We start from the raw sequence: 27,396 nt of genomic DNA on the forward strand, positions 1-27,396 counted from the left end.
ACAAATATTGAAAAACATCAATAATGTCAGAGTGGTCGTGGGATGTCCTAAAAACAACACCCATATATCTCTTAAATCACACAACATTTCGTCTGAAAATGACTACAATTTTTTTTCTCTACCGAAAAGGCTCATCCCATGGTTTTTAATGGCGTAGTGCCAAGATAATTGGCTAAAATCGATCTGGAGGAGGGTGATGATGGGGAAAATGAAAACAAATCCATAAATTAAAAAAACAATAAATTAAACAGAAATGAAGATATCTTTTCATGAAAAGATGCTCTTTATCATTTCAAAGGCGGTGATGAAATAAAAAATCGGAAAAGTCGCCGTCAAAGGGTAAAAAGAATTCAACGTCTGTGAGCGTCTTGATCCGAAACTCCGCCCGAGCGAGACCAGTTGTTGTCATCGTCGCCGTCGTCGTCGTAGTAGTAGTAACAGCAGCAGCAGCAACACCAGCAGTAGTAGTAGTAGTAGTAGTAGTAGTTGTAGATGTGTATCGTCACATTATTCTTGATCGGTGATACATAACAAGTGATGTGAACCATCGGCCAACAAATGTCATCTTGCAAGAGATTTGGCTGGAAAGGGATTATATCTAGCTGAAGAGTTGGACTTGAGCCGGAACACTTGTCTGTCGATCCAGAATGTGGAGCGTCACATCAATGAGTGGTGCACTGTAAAGCCCTCGAAAGGAAAGCTCCGAAACGGTACGCATTCTCTCCTGGTGATCTCTGAAGCCTAAAGGCCTCCAACATACAATTTTCGACTGGTTGTACTCTCACTAGCAAGCGGTTTCTAAGCCGCTCAAGATTAAATAGTTAAAAAAACAACCAAGAGAATTATTATTCTAGACATTGCCCACGTCCAGTCCGCTCCCTGTAATGCAGTATTCGATGGTATGACATACAAACTCACTCTCAAGCCATATTCCACATTTTATTTCTGGATACCATTCGTTGTTCTTAATGCTATTGTTTAACCCCAGGTCTGATCCAATCAACCAATGAGCAAGAGCATTCGATCTGTGGAATGTCTTGGTGCATTGCATTTTAGAGGTTATGTAAACAGTTCAGATGGCTGCTGGGTCACCTCCATTCCCACCTTCAGCTTTTACGTCAGTTCCTTTCAGAGTTTTCTCCCTTGACATTTTGAGCAGACCTAATTATTTGTCTTAAGAGCGTGTGATCTATTACTAGTGATGCTAAACTTAAGTATATTTATTTCTTGCATAAGGCAGTCCTGGTTAATTCTCCTATCGCCATTGTGTGTTCGTATGTGTGTGTGTATGCACGCGTGGATGTGTGTTGTAAAGCGATCTCTGTGAGATTCCATTGAAGACTTGCCAGTTACAGTGAACTTGTGTCTAGTATTTGCCTGCAATTAAAATATTTATTGATAGTCTACGTCTCCGTTGTTGCTGATGGTGTTGGGTGAAGGTCACAGTATCAGTAGCATCAAAGTCATCGCTTTATTTCGATAGTTAAGTATATTCCACATTCTAGTCACAGATCACGAGATATTATGGGGAGTTAACTCTAATCCGACACCAGACGACCAATTTAAAATACGGCCAAACCAACCACCAGACACCTCCGCAAACACACATTACACACACACACACACACACACATACACACACATACACGCACAAAGTAAGCTTTGAATTTATTAGTTTTGTCTGTAGTAAATCTATTAGTAATATATGAAATTATTTAATCTCTCTGAACATATTTTTTTATAAATATTTTGTATGTATATTTCCGTTGTTTTTTTTTGTTACTCCCCACCTCTCTTGCTTGTTATCTGACTCGAATCTTTCCACCATACACAACCAACATCTATGCTATTAACAGATAAATGGAGACTATCGCAGTAAATGCTTAGCTTATGGCCAGCACAAAAAGCCAATTACCTCGGCTACAATAAAAATATAACAACAAAACAATGAAAGCAAATAAATGATTGTGTGTATATGTGGAGCTGTGTGCTGTGTATGTAGGTATTTATATATTTAGTGCACGCACATATATTGCATGCACGTATTTATAAAACATACATATGTAGAAACACACACACATATATGTCTATATATGTGTGCATATGAATGTGCCTGTGTTTATATATGCATCTAAATATGTATGTATAATTATAAAAGTATGAGATTCTACACCGTTTTTACTCAGTTTCTCGTTAACACTGTTCGTTATGACTGACATATTTGTAATGAATTACAGTCTTATGTAGCGGTTATATATTTTGGAAACAAATGTTACATATAACTGCAGAGATTTTAAAATGTAGAATTTAGCATTAAATCTATTTAATGACTAACAAAAGGAATTAGAGATAACACTAGAAATAAAAGGCACAGTCTAACAAAAGAGTAAGACAAGGGGGAAAATATGGACGAAGACAGAGAGAAAGATTGAGAAGAGGGACAGAAAAAGAAAAACAGACAAGAAAGAAAAAAAGAGATATAAAGAGAAATAGCAGAGAGAATATAGTGAAAGAAAAGATGGTAAGAGAAAGGTTGTTTGAAGATCTGCAATAACAATTGATACAGATAGTGACTTTAGCATTAAGGAGAAAAGGGTGTATTTGTTAGGAAATGTGTGAAATAGATTAAGAAAATGTAAATCAAAGAATTACGTAAATGACAGAGCTGAATCGATTGAAAATGAGACAAGAGAGATGAAGTACATACATTTAGAGTATAATGAAGACGAAGAGAAGGAAGACAAGTAACAGAAATATGAGGAAAAGAATAAGAGAGGAAATGAAAAACAGGGAGATGTAGACAAACGCAAACACACACAAACATATTCTGATAACGCAGGGGGAAAACATCTGATTGGTTCGTAGACAAAAGTGAGAAGTTATTCAAAAATCAATTAACAAATCCAATCTCTTTTTTTTTCTAATTATGTAAGAAAGTAGATCTAGTTATTAATACTAGTAATTTTAATCTTATATCAAGTATCTTTGAACAACACTTAATAAGTGGAGAGTCTTTGGCAGAAAATGTGGCTCAGGGAATCTTATATCATAGTAATTAATTTTGAAGTCATGGGAGGTGACTTCTTTTTCTCACAACTGTTTAAATTTGGATATATTTTTCTTTTCCAGTGAACCGATACCTTTTTAAACGACGTTTTTATAATCTGCAAAAGTTTTGTCATTAGACTGGGGCCATATTGAGCGAGTTTATTAGGTGCATATATCATCAAAAACACTTAAAAAGCGAAGGACAAGTGAAAGTTTGAGCAAACTGGAAGAAAATATAAAATATGCAAAACTAAATACCACCAAAAGCAATGTTAAGATTATTTTGTATAAATGCCCTGCGGTGAGATCAAATCCCAATCCACATGATTCTGAAAATAATCACTTAATCACATAAATATATCTGTGTCCTACAGACTGGTTCATGGAATAGATATATATATATATATGTGTGTGTGTGTGTATGTATATATATATATATATATATATATATATATATATATATATGCATTACACACATACATACGAGCATACATACACACAAATATGCACACTTATGTAAGCGTGTGTAGATTGTATCACTTGTGGTATAGATATTAAATATTAAGAAATAGGATGCAGTCAGATAATTATTGGATAATTATTTATTAGCGCTGTAATCTACTTCGTTTTCGAATATGCTGGTCATTGAGTTAAAATGTCAGTGATCATTCCACAGATACTCAAACCCTTCAGTAATTGTTAGGCAGAACAAGGAAGACACGATGTATGTCAAGGCCGTACCTTTGAGTTACGCATACTATCCAACCGAGGGGATTCCGTATAGTCTCTGTCTACCTAATTTCATTCAGAAAGTAACGTCTACCCGAGGTTTTTGACAAATATCCATATGTCACTCGGTGTCACAGAGTTTCTTAGCCGTTCGCTTAACCATACAGCACTTAAGTCTTACACACACACATACCAGATATACATACATACAGATATGTGTGTACGCGTGTGTGTCTATATATATGTTTGTATGTGTGCATGTATACCCCATTAACTTTTCAATTTAGAAGTCTTTAATTGTATCTCCCTCACATTCTGACTGTTCTGTAGCGTGTTAGTGTATATGATAATGTGGTGTATTGATGCAGTTAAAATATTCTTTCTAGTTTGATTATAGAATAAAAAATATTCTGGCTTACCGATTATTATCACAGGACACCTGACATATTTGATTATCTGGGAATTCTAAAAATTGTATAATATTGAACACAATGTTAATTATCTTCTTAGAATAAAACGGCCATTAAAGCGAGGGAGAAACACTCTGTTAAAACAGCCATGGTATTCAAATATTATTGCAGAACTTACTTAAATGTAATTGATGTTGAATATTTGCAGCACTGTAGCAAATTTGTTAGAGACACAGACACACTCATACATATGCATATATATATATATATATATATATACATATATATATACATATATATATCTTTTGTTTTTTCATAACGATAATCAATACTACCTTCCATAGTAAGCTGTTTCATCATCGACCTAAACCTGACTTGGTGTATATATATATTTTTATATTTTTTATGTTGGAAAAATGTTTCTTTAATATTTTTCTCATCACGTATTTTTATTTCTACTTAGCATTTTTTTATATTCCTACATTAGATACATCAACACTAATTTCACTAACATATCCTTTTTTTATGTAGCTGGTGTCTCTCAAACCGATTCACTTTACCTATATCAACAAATAGACAATACTGAACATTCACTTGGCGACTCTTTCACCACTGTTCAGAAAAATATAGTCAAGACTATATTTTCTTGGTCCTCTCAAATATACAGAGCATGTTCGCATATCTCTCACATGAACGAAGATATTGTTTTACTAGTTTTTTTCCTAGCAAACACGTCTTTCTAATTACCTTTTTTTGACGCTTAATTTTTTTTTTTTCACTTTTTAAAAATATTTACACTAATTTAATAATATCGAGAGGAATTTGAATTATGTTAATAAGTTGTTTTAGTCTCTCTATTACAGTATATAGTGGTTTCAATTATATTTTCATACAACAGGTGACATCATAGTGTTTCGCGGTTATCCGTGTTGTATTTCATCTACTATCGTCGACCAATAAACACTCAATCATTCAATAAAAGCAAAACTCAAAACAATTCTCCTTTTCGTTCAATCATTCGACGCGAGACACGTCGAGAAGTTAGCATTTCCACTTTCTCTTTCCATGGTTATGGGGGTAAACACCAACACAAAAAAATAATGTTCACTCAACATGCATACATACTGACAGAAATGAAGATGGGAAGATATATATATATATATATATATATATATATATATATATATATATACATACATACAAACTCTCGTATTTTCCATCTTCTGTCTGTCATTTGCTATATATATATATATATATATATATATATATATATATATATACATATACACACATACACACACACACAACTGAAAACGAAGAGAAGTGGAGATTTATTCACATCCATAACTTTATATCAAAAAAGTTTTCTACAGCATATATAACAATGACCAACTTATGTTTCAATTGCAGCAACTACACATTGCTCCGTATGCAGTTATGCATCCAATGCAATTTCATCAAGAGTCCATCACTTACGTTTTCAAAGTGAACTAATTCAAACAAGCTTCCTGCGTTGGTACATATATATTGATATAGATAGACAAATAAATTGATAGATAGATAGATAATGTGAAGATTGGTACAACCTCAAAATTTATTTCCTTTTATTCTAAATGTCATACAGCATATATTATTGTTAGACGACCTACACGTGTTTTGACTGGACATTTAAGGATAGAACGAAAATAGACAACATGAGCTTAAGCAGACTAATCTGGTCCCTTAAAGATAGGAAGAGGGAGATAGATGTGAGTTAGCTATAGAAGAAACGTACCAAATCTTTACATCGAGATACAAATTACTTAATAACAGGCTGGAATAGGCCTTAAGATTCTTACATTAAAATGCCCAAACCTTTAAGATATCTAACACACGTTCTAGTTAACTCAATATCCTACCCACCGATGGGTGGGAATGAAAAGACAGAAGTGCATGTCCTGAACGCCCTAACTACATACCTTTTTTCTTAACTAACCTTTGCTATACATTTTTATTCTAAATTCTTCTGAAGAAAGGATTTGAACACTGGAAAGATTGAACACGATACAACAGGTTTGTGCGCCATCGATAGAAATATAACTTACTCATGGTACCTATTTGATATTTTGTTGATTGAGAAGGTGAAAAGTGAAGTGTCGAGTTTGGTCCATGCGCAAACTAGGTTAACAGTGATTGTTTCTGTATGAACCATTATCCGTTTTACTGATTGTCTATTATTTCTATAAATTTGGTCTTCAATAATTCTCAGTGTCCTGATAATTGAGAAATTTTCATAAAATAGCTAAACTTAGTTATTGATGGTATTAGAAGAAGATGGAAATGGAAGTCGCAGAAGTAGCAGGTATTAAGCAAGTCAAACGTGAATTTTGTTAGTAGAATTGTACGAGTGAGCTGCAGTAAATGTTGATGAAGCTAAACGAATTATGTGTTTATATAAATAAATAATAAGGTCAGACTATTATTTAATTACTAGCCTGAAATAATTAGAAGCATTCGTTCCTAATAAACGTTTCATATTCCGCAGTGTTTGGCATGGTTAATTGAAACTGGAGAGTCTCACAACTCAGTTTGCAACAAAATCAACATCTCCCCAAATTACTAAACAACAATTTTCTTTCTCTCTCTCTCTCTCTCTCTCTCTCTCTCTCTCTCTCTCTCTCTCTCTCTTTCTCCCTCTCTTTCTTTCTCTCTCTCTCTTTCTCTCTCTCTCTCTCTCTTTCTCTCTCTCTCTCTCTCGCTTTCTCTCTCTCTCTCTCTCTATCCGTGAAGCAACATTTGATATTACATAACTTGATATGCTGCAGAAATTCACTTGTGCGTATCATCAACATCATGATCATCCTTTTCATACATATATACGTATTCTATATTTATGTGTATAAATGCATACGTGTCTGTGTGCGCGCGTGAGCATATTATTTTGCTCATCCACTTAACTGGGACGTATTGCTTTAAACGCCATTAGCTGCAGTAATAATTCGTCCTAAGAACTCAATCTTTACACGCGTCAAGTGCTAAGTAGCACAGATTATAACGGTGGACGAAATTTCAGCGCCATCGGCGTGATCTTCGCCTCGTCAGCGAAAGCCTACGAGGCAACAATTACGCTGAAATCACGTGACACAACTGTACCACCCGCTGGAGCAGGCGAAATTCGGTTGCTGATATAATTTGTATTTTTTAGCACTTATTGTTTACAGCAGATGAGGTCTCAGGACGATTACTGCAGCTGAAAGTGTTTAAAACAACATATCCAAGTTAGGTTGAATGTGCAAATTAACATTCGTTACAAAGTTTACTTCCCTTACTAATAGCGAATACACACGCACGCACGCACGCACGCACGCACGCACGCACGCACATATATAAAACCTAAAATGTCAAGAGAGGTAAATGTGTTCAGCCATTTGTTGTCCTTAGAATTACGGCTGTTTCGCAACCTTCTACATGCAATAATATTTTCAGTGCATAATAAATTATGCTGACATGTTTGTGCAAATATGCATGCTACACATTTTACAATACAATTGTATATTTACAAATGAATGCAAATAAAGAAAGCTTTCAAATTTCCAGAACATTATGGTTGCGCCTATGATTCAATTCATTAAATATTTCCATCTTTCAAACCTCCCGACTTTTTAAGGTTTATAAACTCCTCATGAAACAATTTCATCCATCGGATATCTTGTATTTTAGCTATACGGAACTCTGCATTATACTCATCGGTATTGGATTACAGTGTGGTCTGTTAGCCGAGTTCGTTGGAGGAGCTTTCTGTGAAAGTCACATAAGTTTTTGAATCATGTGTGTGTGTGTATGTGTGCGTGCTTTTTTATGCTTAACGTGAAAACATATGTTGACTCAGATTCTGCTGTATCTAGAGGGGTTATTTTGCCAATAATAACTACACGCACTGGTTCTGTTTCATTCCTTTTATTATGGCGAGTCAAGTAGGTAATATCTTAACCAATTAGCTAATCGATTGTTTGATCAATCATTCGTTAAATAAGTCGCTCAGCTAGTGATAAGTCACTTGGTTAAATGGTAAATTTATTGACTAATAATAATAAAAAGTGTAATAGAAGTGCTTGTATTTATTATTGGCATAATGACCCTCCCAAGATACATCAGTATAAATATGTGTGTACGTAATATGTACGCACACGCACAATATTTCAACATAGTTCTCAGCTTATAGCAATCAAGTTGTAACTCACAAAAGCGTTCAAATTTAATCTCCAGAAATTATAAACAATTTAGGATTGCCATATTATCATTAGGGAAAGATGAAAGAGGGACACTACTTTGATTCACTGCATCAAAAAGCTTTCTACTGAAATTATCTATTTATCTATCGGTCTACCAATTTTTCTCTATCTATCCAACTGTCCATCTATCTGTCAATCTTTTTGCTAGTGAATTTTTACGTCTAGTTATATCAACTATGAATTGACTATCTATCATTCTATACATAAACACATATACATACGCTCATATACATACTTACATACATATATATACATACGTACGTACGAGTGTGTGTATGTGATATATTCAATATACCAATGAATGCAGGTTTCACAAGACAAGGGCTGTTAACTCGCAGACAAATTCCTGTTGAGTGTGCGGATCAGTTTCTTGACCCTCGAAACTCTCAGGTAAAAACTGAAGCCTCGCAGCAGCGTGGGCATCCGAACTGTTTACAAAATTTAATAATGGACCGTTTCATTTCTGGAATAACGTTGAACAGTATAACCATCAGACTACTGAGAAATATAACGCTGGGCTTGAAAGCAGCAATATCAAAAGTCGAAAACTTAAAGTTAATTCAAAAACTAGTAGCATTTATAATGCATATATCAACTTAAATGCCACACCGTTGCAACTGAGGACACGAAGCAGCGATTTATTCCTGTAATTGTTGCTTCTCTTACACTTAATGAAGAATGTAGTCAAGGCTATCACAGAAATTATCCCATGTGAGATGTTAGGAAATTTCCAACAAGTGTAAGAAGGAAGTATGATCCTTTTAGCGGCGGATGTTAACCACATAATCAGCTTATTGGACTTCATTATAAACCTCGTAATAACATTATTTCCAACTCATTAATAGTTTCAGTTATGTCAATTTTTTCCTCCGCTTCGTCTTCTTCACTCATTAGCATTGTAATTAACAATCCATTAATGCAAACTTTAGTTACCAGTGGAAATACTGACAACTATCGCAACCGACATTGTTTCGTTATTAAACCATTCAGATATAATGTTATGATATCATCCACACGAGGCTAAACTTGTGATGGCATCAACACATCTCGCTTCCCGAAATGCGGGAATATACGGCAAGTGAGGCATTTGATGTGTTGTAATGTTGTACAAACACTAATCGCTGTTAGTTATTACATTCCTCTGCTTGGATGTTATGTTTGAACAGATTTTCATGCCTCAACATTAACATTAATTGTCCTGAAATTCTTCGAGTGTTATCTAATTATGCTTTCCCGAAGATTTCACCTGTTATACTCTTCAGTAATTTAACTCTAATCACGTCATAACCTGTTAATAAACCTTGTCAAAGTATTCTAAGGACCATTGAAAATGCTGAACACAAGAATTAAGCAACCTCATTAAAACCTCAGAACTCAATGTAAGAAGCTTAGCTTGGAAAAAACAAAAAATCACAAAATCCACTGCCAACACTTTAAGACTGATTTCTCAACCATTGTCAAAATTTATACATTTCTCGATGTTTCATTTCTCAATGTCTGTCAACAATGAATTACAATATTCAGGTTCCTAAGGCAGCGAGCTGACCGAATCATTAGCACGCCGAGCAAAATGATTAGCAGCATTTCATCCGTCTTTACGCTCTGAGTTCAAATTCCACCGAGATCGACTTTGCCTTTCATCCTTTCTAGGTCGATAAAATAAGTACCACTTATGTCCTGTGATATTAGCAACGTACCTCCTCCCCTGAAATTACTCGCTTAGTGCCAACATTTGAGACCACTAATCTACAGGATCACGACTATTATTAATTACCAAGGTACATATGCTAGGACACAACTTCCTAAGCAGAGTGCAGGTACGAGTAACATATTGGAACCAGTGTTAAAGAAGGATCAGAAAATATGAGATGAATAAACCCTAAGATTCACTCCATTATTGCCCGCGCGAATTATGGCGTAGTGGCTAAGAGCAGGGGGTTACTAACTCCAAGATTCCGAGTTCGATTCTAGGCAGTGACCTGAATAATAATAATAACATCGAAAAATATCTTAGGAATGAGAACCAAGGTTCGAAATTTCCCCCAAGACATCTGATGAAGGTTGGAGGGTATATCAGCTGAAACGTTGTGGTAACAACAAACAAGATGAGGACAAATATCTGTCAAATGTAAATAATTACTATTAAATATCTTAGAATTTTCATGTTGTTTTGGGAAATGTATATCTATTATATAATTGATTAAAAATGCGTGCAATTGTATGGAGAAGGTACCGGACATTGACCAAAATGGCTTTAAGTCTTCTGCATTTCTGCAGCTGTGAATGGATATTATTTCTAGAATTAATTTCATTTTTATCCTTGCCACGTTTCCGTGTTTCAATACAAAGGTTCTATAATAATCCACACTCTAAAAAACTAAAGTAATTTCTTTTGCTAACATGCATCCGATATACGGTATTTTTGTCATCATAAATCATGAAGATTAGTGAGGGAACGACTGACAGATGTAAGATATAATAATCTTACATCAAAAGGTTTATATTGGTAGCGTGCTGAATCAATGTTTTTAATAATTTATTCGTATATAAATATAAAATTGTTTCGTTTATTTATTGATTGTTTCGAAATTGGTAAACCACGAAGCTAATAGTCGCAAATCTTGCAATTTCAGCTTTAAATAATACATGCATGTATATGTTTCAGTGTGTGTGTATTTCTGTGTACTTACAGTTAGTCACATGGTATTTTATTTACGCACGCTAATATATATATATATATATATATGCTTGTGAGTGAGTGTGTGTGTATGTGAGAGTGTATGTGGGTGTATGTTACTCCACTGTTAACCATAGAAAGTAATGAAATTATATACATTTACATAGATATGAAAATGTACACTCACATGCATATGCACATACAAAATAACATATACTTGTAATACGTGTGTGTGTGTGTGTGTGTGTGTGTGTGTGTGTGTGTGTGTAAAACCTAACTGTGTTTATCTGCCTTCCTACCTCGATACATTTATATATCTATCTTTCTATCCACCTATATATATATATATATATATATATATTACGAATTAGTCAGCGACAATGAAAGGCACACATTGAATAGTGTAGGAGGAAACAATAGAATGAATGGGAGGCGGGGGTGTCATTTGATAAAGGCATAATGTTACAAGGTAGGGGAGATGTTCGTCATAGACACATAATGCAGAGATTAATATACAAATTACGGAAAGAATCGCGCATGTCAATTGTAAAAAATATTCCAAAGAAAATTCATAAAAATAATCAGAGATTTGTGGGGAAAGAGAAATCTGTGAGAGCAATTGCTGTCTTGTACATTGGTTTATAGTCTAAGCAAGCTGAAAAGAGTGAAAACAGTGAAAATAATTCAAAATTTTAATTAACTGTTTCATATGCACGAGTCAGGATATTTTGTTTCTATAATTAGATATGTCATTAATATACAGTTGGGCATTAATATTTATATAATTAATTGTAAATATATTCCATAATACATCCAAATGCTTCAATATTGCAGTTTGCATCCTTATCTGTTACGCGAGTGACTCAAAGCAAATTGAACTCCTTGAAAAAAAAAAACGTTTTCTATTTAAAGAATAAATATAAAAAATTTAACAAAATTTCAATCAAATAATCATGTTCCTCTTTCCTTAAACTTTGCCAGTAATTTAGAATATTTATGATATCTGTAAACTTAAAAGAAGTTTCGTTCACTAATCAACAAAACTCAAGTCTCTGTAGCTACATTACTACCAACAACTGTTTGCCAAAGATGCCATAGATGGCGATATATTACATAACAGCTCTTACGTCTCCGTGAGATTGACATCGAAACACTTCAAACCCGGGATTTATTACCTCATACAAAAACACAGATGCAGAAGAAGAATACGTGCAATCTTTTAACCACAAAAGACTAAAATATATGCTTTACTTAAGTGTCACTACTGAGCAAAGGATCCAAGGACGATTACCTGTGCCTTCGAGGAAAATGTACGTCATGCATGTATTACCTGGAGGTTTCCCCACACTACTGACAACAACCTATAGTTTTATTCGCGTAGGTCTGCTTGTACGAGCGTATATATAAGGACATACATTCACACACATATGCATAAATGTGCTTATAGGTATACACGCAAACACACACACACACACACACACACACATATATATAATATCTATACTTATAAATACATAGATTCATATATACACAAACATGTGTGTGTGTGTGTGTGTGTGTGTGAGTATATAGATAGATATTAATGTTTATTTCATGTTCCGTTATAACACACACACACACACGCACGCACGCACGCGCGCACGCACGCACACGCACACGCACACACACACATGTAAATTAATGTTTTTTTTGTGTCTAGTCATAATAAAAATACTTTTACATTAAATCTGGGTTACCCCATTCTTTTGTAGAGTAGCAACTTATTCTTTAAAAAAAAATAGTATTGGCAGTGACTTCGAAGGTTTGGTCATCTGAGCCGTCTTCGGAATTTCATTCAAATTAATCTTTGCGTGTGTGCTTATTATTTATAATTTTCACTTTTATCGTTAATGAAATAAGCGAATGATTACAACGGAAATCTTATAAATTGACAAGGCAAGCTGAGCTTAGCCCTAGGTGCGGTGGGATCCACCCGTGTGCATTAAGATGCGTAAATACAAACACGCTAACACGCCGGCGTGTTTAAAATTATAGTTAGCTGCTCATTAAATGCTTAAAAATTATTATGAATGCAATGGTAATTTAAAAGTATATAAGTAGAGAACTACTACAGACAAACTATACACATACACATGTGCGCGCGCATATATGCACACACACACACACACACACACATGTAATATCTATGTATATTGAGTTGTAGCAATGTAAATACAGTAGATACAGATGTATATATAGTCAGCGATGGCATACATACACACTGACATTTTTTTCTAGTCATTTTTTCATATATTCATGAGTATATGATGCATTTTCATATATATTTACGCGTGTGTATGATTGCGTTTGTGTGTGTATATATGTATACAAATACACAAGCACATACACATCTATTTGTGAATGTATATATATATATATATATATATATATATGTATATATATATATATATTCTGTATCCGTTGTCTGCATATGTACGTCTACAGTATTTACCTCGTTACAATTGAATATAAAGCATAAATATAATAATGCGATAGAAATAGATTCCTTCATCTTTTATAGCTAACCTGATTTATTTCTACTCTGAGACTTACAGCACTATCACCACTAACCCCTCTACCTTTATGTCACTATTTACACTTCTCCTTCCAATACCACCACCACGACTACTGCTAGTAACAAAATTACTAACAATACAAAGTCTATCACATTCTCTTTGTCTTTTTCCCCCATTGCTGACACCCTCAACAGTGCAATATCACTAATAATGCTAGCATCATCTGTAAGAGGGTCAGCATCATTATGCATAAGATGGCCAGCTTCATCACCGACAATACTAACAAATCAGAGCCCCCCCCCTACTTCGAGCAACCTCAACCTCAACAACATTAGCATTATGGCAATCACTGCTGTGAATAACCTCCCCCCCCTTTCACCATCGCTACCACCAAAGCTTTATATTTATATAACCACCAATATTACCATCTTCATTTCTAAGCACCAGAGTCACCATCACCACCATCAACAGCAAGACCGTTACACGTCCGCATCAAAGAACATCTGAAAACGAGAGCCTCCTCCTTCAGAAAACATCTAGACAGATGCCAGAGCACCGACAAAAGCATAAGTCACAAATGAGGCCAATGAAAGATATTTGGGTAATCTATGAATTAAGGAAACTAATCCTCATAGACAGACTAGGCCCCCAAATTAATAACAGGTTGGAGGTTGGGAGTCATTATATTATTTAGCTACATCTGGATGCGTGTAGGTTCATTTTTGATAACATGCTCATGTATTATTTAGAAAACAAAAAAGGAAACTGCACGTATAATACATAACTTAGAAGCAGCGTTACGGATGTGCCAGAACACACGAGCTTGAGACAGGGCCACTCTCACGCACTTCTCTTGAGGAATTTCGGAAGGAGATTTGGGAGACCAGTGCAGAGACGCTTCCAGAAAAACAAAAACCTTTGGAGAACCGATTATAGCAGTGCCTCGATCAATTTCTAACGATATCTGAAGAAGGAATTTTTATATTCCGAAATATTATATCAGCCGATAGATGATTAAAGTATATAAAGTTATTATAGTCCATTGTTGTTATTATAGTGTATTGTTGTGCCATTCAAAACACATTATTTTCTTCTACAAATATATATATTCAGCTTACTGACTTCCTTCTAAATTAAAGGAGAGAGTATGAACGAAATAGAAAAGATAATGAGAAAATAATTAATATTGAAATTACTTAATTCCCGTCTCATCATTTTCCAATGTCGAGACAGATTTTAGAGTTTCAGTTCAAGAGAATATTCCGTTTTCAGCTTTTGTCATGGTATCAGCCATTTCTTTTTATATTTCCTGTGCAGTCCTGAGAGGGTGCAAGCACACGTACATGGAGTAATAATGTAGCCATACCCCTGCGATTTGTCTTCTATTCTACGATCTTAGACATTCGGATTTTCATTGACAGTGAAGGGTCTTCATAAGGCATGGTGATGGTTATGGGATGAAAAATAAAAATGAAAAACTTATTGTCATATATCAATATTAGGATTTAACCCATTTATTCCACAGTATATATATGTATATATATGTATATATATATATATATATATATATATCAGTTAATTAATAAATGACTAAGCACTAGAGATACGTAATTCATATATTAGTTTTGATCTCTTTCAGCTACCAGTGCCTTGTCTCTGTTACAAGCGATGGTCTAGAGCTTCATCAGAGCTTTATTGATGCATTTGTTTTTAAAAGCGTTTAAACAGAGAGAAACATATACGTATATACATACGCATATTCATAGTCACACACACACATATATTTATCCATCTAAAATTCTTACACTTCATGCCTCACACTCTTTCTTTCTCTCTTTCCGTCAATATTTCATTTTTCTTTCTCTCTCCTTTCTCTTTCTCTCTCTCTTCTCTATCTCTTCTCTCTCTCTCTCTCTCTCTCTCTCTCTCTCTCTCTCTCTCTCTCTCTCTTCCCAATGAAGCGTTAAGCGAATACCATATTTGTCAAAGTTTGTTCTCCCTTTGTTGTTCTTTTTAATGCTTACCTTTGCATCCTACGTGTGTGCGAGTTTTTATCGAGAGAGAGAGGGAGGGATGGGAGAGGGGAAGAGAGAGTTTTGATTATTTTTCTTTTCTGTCATTGTACAATGTTTCTGGTTTTATTTCCGCCTGTCATCACCAGTAAAGTGTGAAGACAATATTTATGGAGTGTACATGTCAAAATAGCTCACTTTATGACCGCCATTGATCAATATTCGATCATTATAAATCTGTTTCCTTGTAAGGGTTTAATAAAATGCGTAGCAGTTATTGTTGTGTCTCCCCAGTTCAGCCAGGATCTAACAGACCGATGATCAAAGCTGTCCCAGCTATGACCACCACCACCAACCCTATCGTTTCATTTTTTTCTCCTTCAACTACAATCTATCGACGACTACTTTGTCCAATGTCTTCCATTGGTGTTTTTGTTGTTTGTACTGGTGCTCAACCACTTTCAGCCTTTGATACAACACAACTATGATCCAAGGCAGTCCACCCACGACAGTCTAGTCATATTATTTAAAGATATAACGCTGTCTCTAGGGATGCATTCTTTAAAGATGTTCCTCTCTCTTGTTGTTGTTGTTAGGTCTCAAGTTTGGTCTATAGATGAAAAACATTCCGGATATGACCACCTAGCCTTTTATTCCGTCGTTTTTGTATCCAGTGTGTCTTTCCTTTATAAGACACCTGCATATGGGGATGATATCAAGGTGTTCCATTTTCATTTCCTAGAAACTTGTATGGAATTTGGCTTTTTCCAGTGTATGAATCTCTTACGTTACTGAAGGTTATTTGGCTGCTTGTTTTGGCAGATGCAGCTGCCACATAGGTCTAACTGTCTTAACCTCAGCAGCAGCAGCAACGGCAGTAGTAGTAGTAGTCGTCGTTGTCGTTGTTGGTTCGACTCAGGTCCTGCCTGTGCAGATCTCTAACGGAAGACTTTCCTTCCTGAGCTATCCTTACTTATCAGCTGACATTGAGTTGCTCGGACCATATTTATCGAATTCACCTTTCATTTATTTTTTAAATAGCAGGAATGGATTACAAAATGGATTAGGCTGCTACATCTAGTAGGTCAACCATCGGTTAAAAAGACCACAGAATATGACAAACTTCATTCCACCAATTATGCCCCCAAACTCACAAATACTTATTAACAAGATACAACGCATTCTAGCATTAAAGATGCATGTTAAAGGATAAAGATGATGATGATGGTGGTGGTAGTATTGCAGTGGCTGCAATTATTTGTTGATCCTTTTTTTAAAATTTTCCTGTAGATTTTATTGTTTATCTTTAGGTCAGTCAGTTCTGAGAAAGCATACGACAAAAAATAATCTTGCCATGGCGGTCTCATATTTTGGTATAATCTAGCACTACAATATCTAATGGGTTTTATTTATTTACTTAGACTGTAGGGTATAATTTGGCTGCTATTTCTTGCAGGTCAAAGAATAACGTCCAGCTTTTTTCTGTCTATTCGTTGGACATATGCATCCATCCATGGGGCTTTGTCTTTGTCTTCGAGACAAAAGTCAACCTAAAATTCTGACAGCCCTCTCAGCCAATGAAACATTCGGCTTCTATGGTTGATGCTGCTATTGTTTCCAGAGCACCACCAGTGACAACTGCGAAAATAGATGAGGCCGAAGCAACTCAAATTGTTTATTTTTCTCATTGTTACTGTTGTGGCGGACACCCGCGCGTGAGAAGTGAGCTGTTCCACTACTGATAAATAGTGGACAGACGCAGCCAGCAGGGTCAGTCGGTGAGTTACGCTGTACGGGTCAGTCACGCAGACGACGAAATACGTCGTCATAATACGGGAAATGACAGTAGCGACGAGGATCCCTCACACTGTCGTTATAACAGTGGTAACGAGGTTACGAAACGCTCATAGGAGTGTCGAAATGGAAGAACTACAGACAGTGGAAAATTTGAAGAATTTGAAACATACACACAGTGAAAAATATATAAATTCTATGGAAAAAAGATTCCGAATAAAAAGATGTCTGATAAAACTGGAACTAGCACAGAACTGAACTAACACAGCGAAAAATAATATGAATCCGTTCGAAGAATTTTGGTCAGGTCGCTACGTGTCAGTAGCGCTACCTGCGGTATTCGGAAGGAAAAAATAATTCTGCGTGGAAGAAATAACAACAACAACAATAATAATAATAAGTCCATGTGAAGGATTTAAGTCAGGTCGCTGTGTGTTAGTAACGCTCCCAGTAAACAATGCAGACTTGTACTACTTGAAGAGGAAAAAATAATGATGTTGTGTGAAAGAAAGAAAAATTTCAAAGGGGTGGAGATGTGGCGGACACGCTTAAGTGAGACTACTGATGAATAGTGGACAGACACAGCAAGCAAGGTCAGTTGGCGAGGTACGCCGTACGGGCCAGTCATGCAGACGACGAAATACGTCGTCATAACGCGAGACATATCAGTTACCAATTCCAGAAACCAATTGGTGGCCAAGAAACTAAGGATCCATGCCCACTGCGCTCTAGCACAGAATCTGCTAGAATCTATAGACCTCTTTTTGTCTTGTGATGATGAGTCAATTAAAACTGAAGAATGGGAGAATCGGAAGAGAGGTAAGGCATAATAATCCCAGGTAAACGACGAATACAAACAACACGCTGGAACACGATTACAAAGAAGTGCCCACTGCAACGGAATTCCTGGATTTTCCGTGGTCCAGAAGACAGTTTAATGAATAGCTTTAAAATAGAACCAACCAAATGCTGCCTTGACTTTTGAAGAGTCTATGTAGTGGATGTGTACCAGAGGCTCCTAAACAATTCGTGGCTAAAAAAGATCACAAAAGGGCTATCGACAGCTGTGGGTTTACAATCTTTGTGATGTTGGACCCCAATCGATGGGTTACACTAATAGTATATATTGGAATTTGATTTGTCTCTCCAAATATAAAACTGCCATATTATATAAACTGCTTTTATGTTTTCTACCTCATCTCGCATTTATAACCTAACTATACGTCCCTATACACTGTGTGAACCCCTATTTATTGCTTTCTTTGTATCGTATATGTGGGTCCTTGTGACTAATATATGAATTATTGTTGTTTGTTATGGTTGTTGTCGTATATTTTTGATATTTGTTGAAGTGAGATGATTATTATCAATCATTTCAGACATCTGAAGCTGAGTGGAATTTAAAGTGAAAGAATAAATAAAAAAAACAAACAAAAAAAAAGACAAAATAGAATATATAAAATAAAACAGCAGAATATAACACAATAACGATAAAGGCACCCCCACCCCTGCTGCTCCATAAACAACAGATAAGAAAAAAAGAAATACGATAAAACATAAGGTTTTTGATATCGTATATAAATATATAAACATATAAATATATAAACAAATACATAAATAAATATATCACATTCCGGAATCTTCTAGAAAATGGAAAATATACGAAAAACATGAATCATCTCTTAGTAAATCAATACTTTCAACTACACCCTTATCTTCAAAGATTTAATATTTTTCTTTGAATTATTATTACTATTATTGTTGTTGTTGTTTATAAGTTATTGTTGCAGCTGTTGTTGTTACTGTTGTTGTTTATATTTTATGGTTGTGTAAAGGTATGTTCTGTTATTCCGTGCCATACTTTAGTATGTCTCAGTTGTTGCTCTTCTCCCACCCTGTTGCCCACCCAAAACATAGAAATCTACATTAACATTTAACTGTATTTAATATAATTACATGGTTAATGTATTGGTTTGTGTTTCTCTTATAGCAGTTTAAATAACCACTTAGATATTCCCACGTTGTTTAGTATGAGTTAAGCACACAACCTCAATTGACCTGGCTGACAACAGGTTCTAATCCAATTTCTAAATAAACGTTTCCTAATTAAACAGTTGCCTGTAATGAATTGATTTACACACGACTATAAATCTATTTCACTATCAATATTTAGATGTGAAATATTCAGAATCTATCGCTTTTTAAGTTTATTTGTACAGTTTTATATAGAGAGAAATTAGAGCCAACTCTGAAAGTTGCGATCTTTCGGATGCGAATACGTCTACATAAACAATGAGATCGAAAAAGGAAAAAATGTGTATGTGCATATTTCGAGTATTATTGCTCTTTCGTCTGCATGCATCCAGCCTGTGAACTATCCACAAACACATTTCTTCAACAACTACTAATCAGAATCTGTGTCTTACAGTAGGGGGGGGGGAGCTTTCTGTGGCAGAGATGGGAAGGACGTTGTATGAATTGAAATACTACTGGGTTACATAGAATGGCTTTTGTTGTCCTGGATGTCTGCATTCTGAGTCCAAATCACAATACAATTAACGTTGCCTTAGACGCAGTTATATCGTGTGAATAAAGACATGGTTTCTAAACCACACGTTGTCAGGTTCAGATCCACTGCATGGTACCTTGGGCAAAAGTCTTGAGGTATATAGCCACAGGCCAGCTTGTGAGTGGATTTCGTTGACAGAAGCTGAAAGAAACACCTATCTACATACTCACTGGTACACTTGCACATATATGGGTATGTACGTACGTATGTAGCGTGTGCGTATATAAATATGTGCGTGTATATACGTGTGCACAGGTGTATGTGTCTCCGTCACTGCATTGACATCGCGTGATAGTTGTAAACAAGTGTCACTATCATAAAAGCGGTGTCTTAGGTTTCCAATGTTCTGTGCCAGTCAGTTTGTTCGATTTTTGGCTTTGGTTGAAGTGTGTTGTGAGAAGAATTCAGCGAAGGGAATCTTTGAAGCTGGAACCATCTATAGAGCGACCCACTAGAAATATTCAATATGTTGCAGATCACTGAAAGGAAATTCTAAAGAGGAGCTAATGAGGAGACGAACGAGAAATGGGAGGATATTGTGGTGCATGTAGGAGGAAGGAAAAGGATAATGTGTGTAATGGCTTTATGGGATCTCTGTGATGGATGGAGAGACGGTTATGAGGATATGGGTTAAAATTCATACCAGAGACTAAGGTAAAATGGCTTTTATGGTAAGGCTCAATCAGAAAGCCTGGTGTTTTTCTGGATGTCAATATTGGTAAGAGGAAATTTCCTTTAAACAGATACCAAGCCTTTGCAAGAGAGAAGGCATCGGAACCAGGTAAGTGTATCAAGTTTACCTGTTCAAGACTGGAATAATCAACATAGATGGGCAACTTAACCCATTGCCTCGTTTAACGCAATTACCTGAGACTTGCGATGCCTTTAGTAGAGTCCATTCCCTAACTAAACGATAATAGATGAACATTAATTCCATTATCTTACCATTGTGTTTAACAAAAGCCTTGTTGAAGCAATAACATTATACATAACACTGGCTGGAGACAGAATATTGATGGGTACCAGATGATATTTGACGAGGGGAGGGTACCTTTTCGTAATGTTACATGGGAATCGATGTTCTGCTATATTTTCATTTTTATTCTGTTTTCCTTTTCTCACTTTAAAATTTCTAATTACTAAAACTAAGAGATTTTTTTTTCTATACAAAGTCAATTCTATTTTTTTTTTTATTTTCAGAATCTGAAATTGAAATTCAAACTAAAATTGAAATTAAATGAAAGAGAAAAAATGTAATTTAAATTTGAATTGATAAAGAATTTCCATTTTGTATTGAATTTTGATCTAAGTCTGGCGGCGGCGGTGGTGGTGGTAGCGGGACTGTCGATGCAGAATCGGTTCTACATCCCTGGTTTCTGTTCTAGGAAAACATTCCCCGTTATTTACGTTCCCAATTTCAAACTGAAACTGTTTTTCTTGCTTCTCCCTGGTCATTCCTGACGTAGGGAACCCAGTCAAAGACACCCCATCCATCATCTCATTATAAAACGACATTATGTCGCTTTTTATTTTCAAGAAACTAGGATATGATTTGAGGGAGATTGGGTGTTATCCCTGGCGGGTTCAGGAACTAAAAAGAAACTCTTACGTTATTTAATCTCAGGTTAGACCTGACTTAGCGGCCCGTTGATCAAAAGCGTTCCATCTGTGACTTTTCTGTTTTCATTTCACCAAAGCTTTATTTTCCCTGGACTGTGTCTTTTAATGAAGGCACATGGCTCACTGGTTTGAGCGTCGGGTTTACAATCATGAGGTAACGATTTCGCGTGTTGAGCTGTGTGTTGTACTCTTGAGCAAGACACTTTATTTTGTGTTGCTCCAGTTCACTCAGCTGTAGAAATGAGTTGCAACATCACTGGTGCCAAACTGTATCGGCCCCTTTGCCTTTCCCTTGGATAACATCAATGGCGTAGAGAGGGGAGGCTGTTATGCATGGGTGACTGCTGGTCTTCCATAAACAACCTTGCCCGGGCTTGTGCCTGGGAGGGGAACTTCCTAGGTGCAATCCCACAGTCATTCACGACCGAAGCGTGTCTTTACCCTATAGCTTTCAATGTGAACTATTTCTAAGGTATGAGAGCATCATTTAAGGAAAATTTGGCTATTATTTCTAGCAGATACTTGTCTAAGGGTGTGGTCGTTCATTAATTAGTTCACTTAACAGTGTGCGTGTGAACACAATCACCACTCATTTAATATTTAAATGCCCAATTGTTGTATACAGTGTGATTGCAGGAACCGATGCAATGTGAGCATAATGGAGGGGCATCAGTGACGGGAGGGGGGCACCTTGCTACTTATGGCCTCACTCATGGTAGGCAAGTATTAATTAAACTTTCATGTTACACCCCGAAATTTCCCATTTATTGTGTGTTTACAGGTGTGAAGCCAATGAAAGTGTGTAGGAAGGTTTCAGCCAGACTGGTGACCGCAGTTAGGTCCTGGGTCAGATAAATAGCATTCGAGTTCTTATTCTTGATATTGTTGTTTTCGTTAACGGTGGTTGTGGTGGTAGTGATGGTGTAGTAGTGTTGTTGTTGGTGGTGGTGGCGGCGATGGTTGAGGCTGTGGTGGTGTTTACCCACAGTTTACTCCTGTTCAGGTAGAACAATACTGAAAGATGTTCCAACCATGGTCATCCAGTCTTATTTCAATACCGAACGACTACATTATCCAATGTGACCTTTTCTTCTAAGACGCGATATTGTGATTACTGAGGGTAATTAAGCAGCTATTTCTAGGAAATCAAGCGATCGCTTTGATGGACCCCACCGTAACAGTTATTTTCTATTGAAATGAATTTGCAGCAGTTTGACTCGAGGTCAGCTATGAGGAAACCGACCAAGACCACCTCCATCGAACTATCAAACCTATCCAATACTATACATTATTGTTATGTATTATGTATTTTTTATTGCTTTCGCTTATTTGGTAAAGCTTGAAGGGGATTTGGTTGTTATTTCTTGCACACACATATATATGCAGAATGGGCGTCTTTCAGTTTCTGTCTACGAGATCCACTTACACGGCTTTGGTCGGCCCAAGACTATGGTGGACGACACTTGCCCAATGTGTCACGTAGTGAGATTGAATCCGGAACCGTGTGGTTAGGAAGAGAACTTCTTACCATACAGCCACGCCGGTATGTGTATACGACTGAATATAAGAGAGCGAGTCTGTGGTTGTATGCGTTTGATAGACACAAGTGAGTGCATTGCATTATATCTGTGTATCCCTTGTATGTATTTGCACGAAAGTGCCTTCTTGTGTTTCCTAAGTGTTTAAGTGTGTCTGTGTATACTTGCGTGTTTGCATGTGAATATATGCCTGTGAATACGTAAGTGTACGTGTGTGTGAATGCGTGTGATAAAGACACAAGGAAGAAGGGGAGCAAGATGGAGACGTGACGGGATAAAAGAACAACACTTTCAATCTCTCCTTTTGTTGTTTACAATAACACCATCGTTGTATATTCATCATAATTCTGGTATTTTCTATCTTCTTATAATTTTGGCAGTTCTGTTTTCTTCGTCCTTAAAGGGAAGAATTTGTCTTTGATGGAAATTGAAGTTTTCTTTTTACTTTCTTACATCCATTTCTTTAATTTTTTTTAGTTTTGATCTGTTATTTATTTTTGTGGTCTATGCTTCAAAGTTATTTGCCAACTGCTGTGAATTATCTCTGCGAGTACAATCCCAGAATTCTCAGCTACTACCATTATACAACGTTCTTAAGATATTCTCTTTTATTCAATCTTCTTGTTGTAGTATTTGTTCATCTTCCATCCCCGTTATCACCATCATTGTCATTATTATTATTATTATTATTATTATTATTATTATTATTATTATTATTATTCGTCTTCTTCTTCGTCTTATTATTTAAGGCAGCAAGCTGGCAGAATCGTTAGCATGCTGGATAAAATGCTTAACGGTATTTAGTGCACCACTCAGGTTTGAGTTCAAATTCCGCCGAGATCGACTTTGGTTTTCATCTTTTTGGGGTCGATAAATCAAGCACCAGTGTATGGTGAATGCCTGAAGAACTGGGGGTGCTAACAATAAGTAGGGAAAACAGCAAAACAGCGACAGGAACAACAAAATAAAAACACAACTAACGGTTTCCAGAGCATCACCAGCTAAAACTCTGCAAATATCAATGGAGATATCTCTGGATGCAGTATCACGAGAAGATAAGCAAATGTCTCGATACTTAAGTGCCAATCTGCAATACCAGACCTGCACCAAGAGATGAAAATTGAAAGAATTACTGGTGAAAATATGAAAGATAAAAAAAAAGGCGGATAAAATCACATAAAATAAAGACTCGACATTAAATTACCAAATCAAAAGTAGAGTAACGATCTCTGCTAAATGTCTTCAATACTCCGCTTCAAAAACATAATGAAGAGAAGGAAGACTCGCCAGGAAACACCCGTTTTGAAAATGATAAATTTCATACATAAACTTACGCAACTGTGGTGCCATAAACTCTCTGAAGAGGATGAAGTGATATATTAGCAGTTAGGTTCAGAATATTAACCACAAGCAAAAGATAGATTTAAAGGAAAATCAAAAGGAAGAAATTATATCCGACGCCTACAAGTCACTGGCGTCGTTCAGTTACAAATGTCTTAAGAAGGCTTACTGATGTCATCAAAAGCAACCGAAGGTATCGGTTGCCTTTGAAGACAATTTGAGAAATAATGAAATGAAGAGATCATGGAGAACCCCAACTTACCCTAGCCAGAAAATCTTTCCTGCTTTTTACTTTAAAATATATTTTGTTTCATTTATTGTGTTATCATATTCTATGTTATTTTTTTATTTCCGCGCAAATTTGTGTGTGCATAGCTACGTATCAGTAAGCATGAGTGAGCGTGCGTCTATATGTGTAAATGAATGTATATATATATATATATATATATATATATATATATATATACTGCATAAAATCCTTTATCGCCTCCATTTCCAATTCCTGCACATATTTTCCTTTCACTCCACGTAACCCTTTTTTGGTAACGCTCAGTATTTTTCGATTTTTTTTTGTATCTCTTCAAACCATTGCTGTTAATAAAGAGATTATTGTTATTAACGTCTTTGCTTTTTATTAACAACAAATTGTTAAAGAGAATTTTTAGAAACTCGGGCAAAATATTTCGTGGTACTTCAAGTTCTTTACATTCTTCTTATTATTATTACCTTGTCTAGGAAGTGCTGGTAAGAAAGAATGAGATTAACAATCCTAAACTTGAAAGGGTTAAAACTCAAATGAGAATTTTTAATTAAGAAACTGAGAGCCCAATTTAACATCACCATCAACAGCAACAACACCAACAATAAAAATAACGACGATGCCCTTTTCCGTTGATCTTTCATTTATTTTTTTTTTTGTTCCAATTACTCAAATTAGCAAAATCTTTCGAAACTTCCACTGAGTGATTGCAACAAAAAAGGTGAACAAGAATATCGACAACAAAAATAGCAACAGTTAACAGTAAATAAATAAACTGACAGAAAAAAATAAATTTTAAAATTATCAAAATAAACAAAAAATTGAAATAAATAAATAGATGATGAGAATATAGAAGCGGAAAATATCCAAAACCAATTAAAAAAAAAAAGGAAACACTTTCATTGTGCAATCGATGAATAATTAAATAATTGAAAAAAATCCTACCGTCATCTTCTACTTAAGATGAAAAAAAAAAAAACTGAAAACCTTTCCCAATATTTTAATATAATATAGATCGGATAATATAAGGTATATAATATAAATAATATAATGTGTATGATATATTTTATCTTTCATCTTTTGCTTCTTTAGTTAGACTGTGGCCTTGCTGGGGCACTGCATTGGAGAAGTTTTAGTCGAATAAGTTTTTTAAAAACCTGGTACTTATTTTGTCAGTTCGATTACTGAACTTCTAAATTGCAGGGACGTAAACCTTCAATAGATAGATAGATACACACACGCATATTTTATTTTGTTTGTCATTTGACTGTGGCCATGCTGGTGCACCACCTTTAATCGGACAAATCGACTCCAGGACTTACCAATATGCTGCAAAGCTGGCTAGAACCTACGAATCCCTGCCTCCATCAATCAATCCAGCGCAATCCAGTGTACAAACCTGTTGAGAATAAGCAGTTTTCTTTCTCACCTCTTCATTGGATTAAAATATTAAGTATTTGCTTTTATACCTTTTGGTTTTTTTCAAACGAGCATATGTTCTACGACACTCAGAGCTCCTCCAACTGCTATTTTATTGGCAAATGGAAATTTCCATCATCTTTTGAAAGGAGAAAATTGGGATGCGTCACTTTCTTTCGTTCTCTGCAAATTCTTCGGGCAAGGAAATATTCGCTTTTGTGACCACGCTTTTTCTCTTTTGTCTGGGATTGATATGCATCAAGTATCTTTTAGGCGAGCAAAAGGGTTTGTTGTGGATGGAGCCTTTGTTGTTATTCCTATTTTGTGTTTTGCCGTGTTTTCCTTTTGTGCTTCGCAAATTATAAAGTATTTCTGTCCATAACTGTTCATTGAGATACGTTTTCTGTTTTTCTCTTTCATCTGTGTCTTTGTCAGCAAAGAGGAATGCTTATTTACCACCACGGTCCTTGTGAATTGCACCCCTACTACCACTACACAGGTAGTTGTATCAAACTCATAATAAACACTGCAAAGTTGTTGCTTGCAAAAATATACTTACAGAATAAGATTCTAAAGACAAGCCTTTCTTTTCATTTTAAATAATGGGTGGATGCTCAAATAATCTGAGACACTTTGTTGGTAAAATCGTGTACATCCACGACAAATAACAGAACCACCATCACCACTACCACCAACACCACAATCGACAACAACAAAAATATTGAAATCAAAGAAAATTCCAGTAGAATGATTTTGATGAAAAATTAATAGCTGTCTCTAAATTATAGAACGAGAGATGAATTTCTAAATGGGTAGACTTTTGTTTGGTTGCCAACTGAAATGGTTCTAGCTGTGAACCATTTTCTATGTTTACCTTGATGAAAATATATAAATATAATTAATAAAACAGTAAAATTCAAAATGTCATCAGACAGCAGGAGTTAATTTCGTAAAAATACTAAAAAATTTACTTAAGGGAGGTTGTTAAATTCATACTCTGAAGAAAATATTTAAAGATTGGGGCATTGTGTCTCAGAAGATAAAATCACTATCTCTATAGAAGAGTTGTGCGTAAATAAACTTCAGATATTTCTTATATTTCTTTTCAACTTGATAAAGTAAGAACATTCATTCATTCCTTCATTTATTTTGAC

The sequence above is a fragment of the Octopus bimaculoides genome, chromosome 16 (assembly GCF_046866305.1).
Source record: "Octopus bimaculoides isolate indiv1 chromosome 16, ASM4686630v1, whole genome shotgun sequence".
NCBI lineage: Eukaryota > Metazoa > Mollusca > Cephalopoda > Octopoda > Octopodidae > Octopus > Octopus bimaculoides.